This window comes from Littorina saxatilis, linkage group LG2, assembly GCF_037325665.1.
Source record: "Littorina saxatilis isolate snail1 linkage group LG2, US_GU_Lsax_2.0, whole genome shotgun sequence".
NCBI classification, from domain to species: Eukaryota; Metazoa; Mollusca; class Gastropoda; order Littorinimorpha; family Littorinidae; genus Littorina; species Littorina saxatilis.
Window position 1 is genome coordinate 98136115 of NC_090246.1, and position 9282 is coordinate 98145396.

Genomic DNA, 9282 nt, shown 5'->3' on the forward strand with positions numbered 1-9282 from the left:
ATAGTAAAACCTAAATGGTTTGATACTGAATTACAAGATGCTATTGGCCATCGTGATTTCTTAAAATCAGTTGGCAAGGAAGCGGAGTATAGAGAACAGAGAAATAAAGTAAACTCACTTAAACGAACAAAAAAATCAAGTACTTTCATGACCTAGCGTCATCAAAGCAAAATTCAAAGAATATATGGAAAGCAATAAATGAACTTACAAATAAAACGATTGCCAGTCATTCAAGTTGTGTTAAGGACATATCCCCTGATGATTTAAACACGCATTTTCTAAAATAGCTGAACAAGTTATTACAAATGACAAATCCAATTTGAACAATTTGAAAGTGTTAGAAGAATATTGTGAGTCGAAACAAGTTTCAAGTCAAGCGAATATTCCTCTACTTACAGTACCTGAAGTTTTTTACGCACTTACACACCTAAAGCAAACAGGCTCCCGGGGAATCGACGGCCTCGATAGTAGGATTCTTAAATTGTCAGCCCCTGTAATTTCTGAAACACTCACTTACCTTTATAATCTTTGTTTAGACAAACATTATTTCCCAGTCGCCCTGAAACAGACTAAAGTCATTCCTCTGTTTAAATCAGGTGACAAAAAAGACCCATCAAACTATAGGTCAATTTCAATATTATCAAAACCACTTGAAAAACACATTAACAAACATATTCTAACGCATTTTAACCAAAACAGTTTACTTCACCCTAAACAATCGGGTTTTAGAGCTAACCATTCCTGCCATACTGCCTTAGTTTCTCTTGTTGATCAATGGCTGGAGAAAATAAACGACAATGAATTCTGTGGTGCCATTTTTGTTGATTTTGCTAAAGCCTTTGACGTTATTGATCACACGTTATTACTGAGAAAATTCGCATTGTATGGCGTCGGAATCGAAACTGTCAAACTTATTAGTTCATTTCTCACCGGCAGACAACAAACTGTACTAACAAACGCCTCGGCGTCGAGCATGCAAGAAGTAAAATACGGTGTACCACAAGGATCGGTTTTAGGACCCCTCCTCTTCTCTATATACATTAATGACCTCCCCCTACATATTCGAAATGTATGTGAACTTTTTGCAGATGACACCACAATTCACTCCAGCAACACAAATTTAATTCGCTTATCAGAATCAATTCAAAGGAGTTTAAACCAGTTGACAGAGTGGACTGAACTAAACCATATGTCTCTCAACCCAAAGAAAACCAAATATATGGTCATAACAACAAGACAAAAACGCCAGAATATTTGTTCAGCTGGTCCTGCTTTAATGATAGATTGTGAAATAGTGGAAAAAGTCGACCATCACAAACTGCTGGGTGTTAATATTGATAACAACTTGTCTTGGTCAACCCATATAGAGCAACTTAGTAAGGTGGTGTCAAAGAAAGTGTATCTCTTATCTAGAATTAAACACTTCCTAAACTGCCACATTTTTTGGATGCATTATTATTTTTTTTAAATTACGAAAATAATTCATCAACAATTCACCCAGTGCGAAGAGAGCAGCCAGGGTGTTCATTTTTGGTATGTGTCCCTGCGGAGGGATGGTCTTACAAGTAAAATCCTGGCCAGATCTGAGATGGTGAGCCAACCTGTTTTCACAAGAAGGAGTTTGCTATATTATACTGATTTAATATAATTCTCTTGCAACAAGTTTTGTTACAGAAAGAATTAAATTTAAAAAAAAAAAGTTGACCTTTGAGCAAGGCACTGTACTCCACAGAAATACGCACACACACACACACAGCCAGCCAGACAGACAGACACACACACACACACACACACACACGCACACACACGGACGCACGCACGCACACACACACACACACACACACACACACACACACACGGACGCACGCACGCACACACACACACAAACTGAGACACGCACGCACGCGCGCACGCACGCACACACACACACACACACACACACACACACACACACACACACACACACACACACACACACACACAGAGTCTCACTCACACACCTCTTGTTACATTAACGAAAGAATGGAGTGAACCTCAACACACCCCAACATTGTGAATATTCCTGCACGACGCGCCATATAATAATTCGTAGATGATATAAAGGTTTTCACCAATGGAGACACTTCTGCTGGCGGCCAGCGTAACTTTGAATTAAAACAAGGACCACACCCTTGTGTAAACAGTTGGTTTCAGCGTGTTTTTATTAATTTCTTGTATACACGTTATAAACAGTAACAACATTAAGAACGTTAATATTAAGCAGACTGCTCATGGACACGTTCTAAAATTGATAATCAATACACATTCTGAAAACAAGACATGGCGAACAAGTGATAACTTCAACCCTTTTCTTTCAAAATATTTCATAATATTTATACAAATAAAGAGAGAGAGAGAGAGAGAGAGAGAGAGAGAGAGAGAGAGAGAGAGAGAGAGAGAGAGAGAGAGAGAGAGAGAGAGAGAGAGAGAGAGAGAGTGCTTTGCTACATCTATTGCTGTTACTGTTAATATAATATCAGCCGAATCGATCAGTTGACATAACGTAATCCTGTACAACAGAAAATATTTTCGTGTTCAAAGATATAGTTAAATCAGTCTTTCCAAACAAAAGTGTTTTGCAGTGAACAGTTCTGGTCCAGATCTCCAATCTGCTCTGGCGTTTTACATATATGGTAAAGACCGTCCCTCTACTTTGAAAAAACATTGTTTTTGGTTTAAATCGCAGATTGACAATACTGTTAGTTTTTATGTTTGTATTCTCTTTTTATGGATGGTCTTATCACATGTATGGATGGTCTTATCACATATATGGATGGTCTTATCACATGTTTGGATGGTCTTATCACATGTATGGATGGTCTTATCACATGTATGGATGGTCTTATCACATGTATGGATGGTCTTATCACATATATGGATGGTCTTATCACATGTATGGATGGTCTTATCACATGTATGGATGGTCTTATCACATGTATGGATGGTCTTATCACATGTATAGGTGGTCTTATCACATGCATGGGTGGTCTTATCACATGTATGGATGGTCTTATCACATGTATGGGTGGTCTTATCACATGTATGGATGGTCTTATCACATGTATGGATGGTCTTATCACATGTATGGATGGTCTTATCACATGTATGGATGGTCTTATCACATGTATGGGTGGTCTTATCACATATATGGGTGGTCTTATCACATGTATGGGTGGTCTCTCATCACATGTATGGGTGGTCTCTCATCACATGTATGGATGGTCTTATCACATGTATGGATGGTCTTATCACATGTATGGATGGTCTTATCACATGTATGGATGGTCTTAACACATGTATGGATGGTATTATCACATGTATGGATGGTCTTATCACATGTATGTATGGTCTTATCACATGTATGGATGGTCTTATCACATGTATGGATGTTCTTATCACATGTATGGATGGTCTTATCACATGTATCACATCCATGTGAATGCGTTATATATTGTGTGTAAAAATGTCTGTTTGTCTGTCTGTCTGTAAAAAATTCCATTTCAAACGGCAGAAATTAATATGTAAGCGCCTAGGGCTATATCTAGATTAGGCGCATAAAAATGATCACAATAATAATAATAATAATGTATGGATGGTCTTATCACATGTATGGATGGTCTTATCACATGTTTGGATGGTCTTATCACATGTATGGATGGTCTTATCACATGTATGGATGGTCTTATCACATGTTTGGATGGTCTTATCACATGTATGGATGGTCTTATCACATGTTTGGATGGTCTTATCACATATATGGATGGTCTTATCACATATATGGATGGTCTTATCACATATATGGATGGTCTTACCACATGTATGGGTGGTCTTATCACATGTATGGGTGGTCGTATCACATGTATGGATAGTCTTATCACATGTATGGGTGGTCTTATCACATGTATGGATGGTCTTATCACATGTATGGGTGGTCTTATCACATGTATGGATGGTCTTATCACATGTATGGATGGTCTTATCACATGTATGGATGGTCTTATCACATGTTTGGGTGGTCTTATCACATATATGGGTGGTCTTATCACATGTATGGATGGTCTTATCACATGTATGGGTGGTCTTATCACATGTATGGATGGTCTTATCACATGTTTGGATGGTCTTATCACATGTATGGATGGTCTTATCACATGTATGGGTGGTCTTATCACATGTATGGGTGGTCTTATCACATGTATGGATAGTCTTATCACATGTATGGATGATCTTATCACATGTATGGATGGTCTTATCACATGTATGGGTGGTCTTATCACATGTATGGATGGTCTTATCACATGTATGGATGGTCTTATCACATGTTTGGATGGTCTTATCACATGTATGGATGGTCTTATCACATGTACGGGTGGTCTTATCACATGTATGGGTGGTCTTATCACATGTATGGATGGTCTTATCACATGTTTGGATGGTCTTATCACATGTATGGATGGTCTTATCACATGTTTGGATGGTCTTATCACATGCATGGATGGTCTTATCACATGTATGAATGGTCTTATCACATGTATGGATAGTCTTATCACATGTACGGGTGGTCTTATCACATGCATGGGTGGTCTTATCACATGTATGGATGGTCTTATCACATGTATGGGTGGTCTTATCACATGTATGGATGGTCTTATCACATGTATAGATGGTCTTATCACATGTTTGGATGGTCTTATCACATGTATGGATGGTCTTATCACATGTATGGGTGGTCTTATCACATGTATGGATGGTCTTATCACATGTTTGGATGGTCTTATCACATGTATGGATGGTCTTATCACATGTACGGGTGGTCTTATCACATGTATGGGTGGTCTTATCACATGTATGGATGGTCTTATCACATGTATGGATGGTCTTATCACATGTTTGGATGGTCTTATCACATGTATGGATGGTCTTATCACATGTTTGGATGGTCTTATCACATGTATGGATGGTCTTATCACATGTATGGATGGTCTTATCACATGTATGGCTGGTCTTATCACATGTATGGGTGGTCTTATCACATGTATGGATGGTCTTATCACATGTATGGGTGGTCTTATCACATGTATGGGTGGTCTTATCACATGTATGGATGGTCTTATCACATGTATGGGTGGTCTTATCACATGTATGGATGGTCTTATCACATGTATGGGTGGTCTTATCACATGTATGGGTGGTCTTATCACATGTATAGATGGTCTTTTTGCATGTAAAAGCCAGATCACAGGAGCTAGTGAATAGTAGCAGTAAGGGTAAGCATGCAGGAGTAAATAAGAAGCATGCAGGAGTAGATAATGATCGACCGGCGGTTGGATACAAGCTCCTGTGGGTCAGATCTGAAATAGTGTGTTGAATCGTTTACACATGAAGGCTGTGCCTTCAAAGTAAAGAGACAATCAGTGAAGACAAAAAAGCTACGTCAGGATCCTACGAAAGTCGCGAAAGATCTCCACGATCAGAACAACACTACGTTAGTTCCAGGTCCAGGCAGAAGCAAGAACATTAGCTCCGATGCTGAGATGTACTGTTCCAGACCTTCTATCAGGAACCAGTTTAATCCAATTGGCTTCAGTTTAATCCAGTTTAATCCAGTTTAATCTTGCTGCGCCTCGTACAGTGGGCATCAGACAATCACCTAACCAAAAGGAACGCGTCGCACAGAAAACAACTATAATCCGATAACAAAAAACGATGGAGTCTTCCGCGGGTATTTCTATTTCGCCATCAGTTTGTGTGTCTACAACGTTAGTTAGTGTTTGAGATCGACCAAAGTTAGTCGATTTCGTTTTGTTTGTATTGTGTTTGTTTGTTTGTTTGCTTTACGCCCAGCCGACCACGAAGGGCCATATCAGGGCGGTGCTGCTTTGACATATAACGTGCGCCACACACAAGACAGAAGTCGCAGCACAGGCTTCATGTCTCACCCAGTCACATTATTCTGACACCGGACCAACCAGTCCTAGCACTAACCCCATAATGCCAGACGCCAGGCGGAGCAGCCACTAGATTGCCAATTTTAAAGTCTTAGGTATGACCCGGCCGGGGTTCGAACCCACGACCTCCCGATCACGGGGCGGACGCCTTACCACTAGGCCAACCGTGCCGGTTCTTTGTATTGTGTGCATGCGTGGATTTTGCCAAATGTTGTATAAAACACGGTATACTTTCATGCTTTCTTTCGTTTGTCTGCTTTGCGGAGGTGGTCCAAAGCTTATTGACGAAAAATATTGAACTTTTTAGGCTTCGAATTTAATTGTTTGTAATACGGGGCCGGACCCTTGTAGGACCAAAAGTTGTAGCAACATTTCGCCATAAGTGTTTTTAGTGGTTACGAAGGTCGCTTCTGAATTCCAAACTGTGAATTTTGCTCCATTTTAGAAAGACATTGAAGCTGTTAAAGTCAAAACTAATACAACTCATCACTGTACGATTCTGAAGATTTTAGTTTAAAAGACACACCATTGCTTTCCACTTGAAGGAAACGACCTCAATTTTCAGCAATGGCATAATAAAAAAACTAATGAGAATAAACAATTCAAAACTGGTGTTTTCTCAATTTTAGAATGACACTGAACTCTTCAAGTTGTTAAATTAAAAACTCACACGACTCATCCATATACCGGAGTTTGAACATAACAGCTAAAACACACATTACATTTTAGAATCGGCATACTTTAATAATGAAAATGAAAAACAAAACTACCAACGCAGAGAGAATAAAAGAAACCGCTCGCCCGTGCAAGCACTAGAACAGAAAAACCGTCGGCCCATCTTTGGGATTTTCCGTGTAGCCTAACTAAAACAAATTGCCCTGCGCCTGCCCCCTAACAAAGTTACTCCCACAAAAAGGCACACTGAGATCCACCAAGCTCCAACGGTCTCCCTTCTGCGCGAACTCCAGTTAGACGACAAAACTAAATTGGCCTCAGAGTCTTCCGCGGTAGGTGCCCGCATCTGGTGGTCATTTAGGACAAAGCAGCAGGGTCCAGGAGAGCTTGGACAGTCAGGATCTAAAGAGCATTATGGAAGAGGATGGAGGTGGTCGCGGAAGTACGGAGTTGGGGTTAGGGGAGGGGGGGGGGAATCAAAGAGGGGGGGGGGGGGCTGCCGAGAGAGAGAGAGAGAGAGAAATAGAGAGAAAGAGAGAGAGAGAAGCTGCGATGAGAGATGAGAAAGAGAGAGAGAGAGAGAAAGAGAGAGAGAGAAAGAGGAAGAGAGAGAGAGAGAGAGAAACGGGGAGGGGGGGGGGGTGGGGTGGGGGGGGGGGAGGGGGCAACTGCCGCGCTCTCGGTCCATCAGAGCATCTGCATGATTGTCTGGTTGTTGGACGAACACATCGGTAATCTCTGGGGGTAAAAAAGCCAAGAAAGAAAAGTCCGAAATGAAAAGGCGCTCATCAGTTCGTAGTATGTTGGAAGGGGAGACTTATTACTATCTTCGGGAAATGAGGGGGAGGGCAAAGGACAAGGTTGAAAGAAAAGTCGTAGTTGTGATCGAGAAATGGCGAGGAGATTTCTGAATTGAGCGGATATAGATTGAAAGCGGGTATATAATTGGGAACGTCTGTCTGTCTTGGAATGGTTACGATTTACTTCAAGACATTTTGCTATATTTGCAGGTCTTCGCCTTTTGTTGCTGGTTTAAGCGTGTTTTTATTAATTTTCTTTTATACACGTTTTAAACAGTAACAACATTAAGAGCGTTGTTGTTGTTGATGAAGAAAACTACCTATTATGTTGAGGTAGTTGGTTGTACGCAGATTTTCAGGTCCTCGGGTTTTTAATTTTCTGTTAAAAAAAGACAACATATAATTTTAAGATAATTGTTTAAACGCTTCATTCAAACATTCTCTTGTGTTGTAGTCATTGACTGTTTTTTCACCCCAGTAGCATCATAATTCGCCAACCGTTTTTGTGATGCTATTTATTGATTAACAAGAACGCTTAATTATAGACGAAACAGAACATTCATTGGAACGTCGACCTAGTGGTCTTTGTGGTATACGGACATACACATGGTAATGAGTCAATCAAAATAGAATAAAGATGATGTTTACCGTTCGCAATGCAAAGTCTATACAAAGAGAAGTGTCTCAAACAGAATGAGGCAGAGCGATGTTAACATCTCAAATAACCAAAGGGAAGTAATCGCTCTTAAAGCATACGACATGTGTAATAGAGTAAGCGAGAGTTGTACGGAACCTTTTCTCCTGGCACCTGAGAGAATAACAAGCATTGAAATGAACAAGCGACTTTCATCCTCAAATAATACATTAAAAAATGTTTGGGCCATGAGCAGATTCGAACCCGAAACCTTCGCCTTGCAGGATGAAAGTCGCTTGTTCATTTCAATGCTTGTTATTCTCTCAGGTGCCAGGAGATAAGGTTCCGTACAACTCTCGCTTACTCTATTACACATGTCGTATGCATTAAGAGCGATTACTTCCCTTTGGTTATTTGATAAACAGAAGTGTGCTCATTTTCAGTCGATAAAACACCCTGCCCTTTCTTTTGTTATGAACTTCTAGAAGCAGACTTAATCCTTTCATCCTTTCAAATATATTTTTTGTGGGGGTGGGAATGTGGAGGCAAGGACGCATCAGTTATGGAATCAGACGACTACCTTTTCCCCCCAGCTTGTCAGACTAAGCTGGAAATATATTTCTAAAGGATAAGCCTACCACTTATTTTCTCTTTCGGTTGCAACATTTTGTTGCGTATTCACCCAAGTACGGAGGCTATAGCATGTTTTGGTCTATAAATAGGTAAGACCGTCACAAACAAAAAAATTCTATGAATGGTCACCCAAAACATAGTTTCTGCAGTTGCTTTCGGGTTGAAGTCGAAAGGTTTTTAGATGGCAAAAGTTCTATTTTTACCACAGTCCTCGAATGGTAAGTGGGAAGTAACTTCATCTGTTTCCTTTTATGCCAATTTTTCTTCCTGGTAGAGAAGCGAGGTTGGAAGACTAAAATAAGAGAGAGAGAGAGAGAGAGAGAGAGAGAGAGAGAGAGAGAGAGAGAGAGAGATAAAGACATAGGGAGAGAGACAGAGACAGAGACATAGAGAGAGAAAAAGAGAGAGAGAGAGAAAGAGAGAGAGAGAGAGAGAGAGAGAGAGAGAGAGAGAGAGAGTGCGTGAGTGAGACAGACAAACAGACAGACACGCAGACACACAGACAGAGACAGAGACAGAGAAAAAGAGAATTAGAAGGCATGTATCTTGCTTG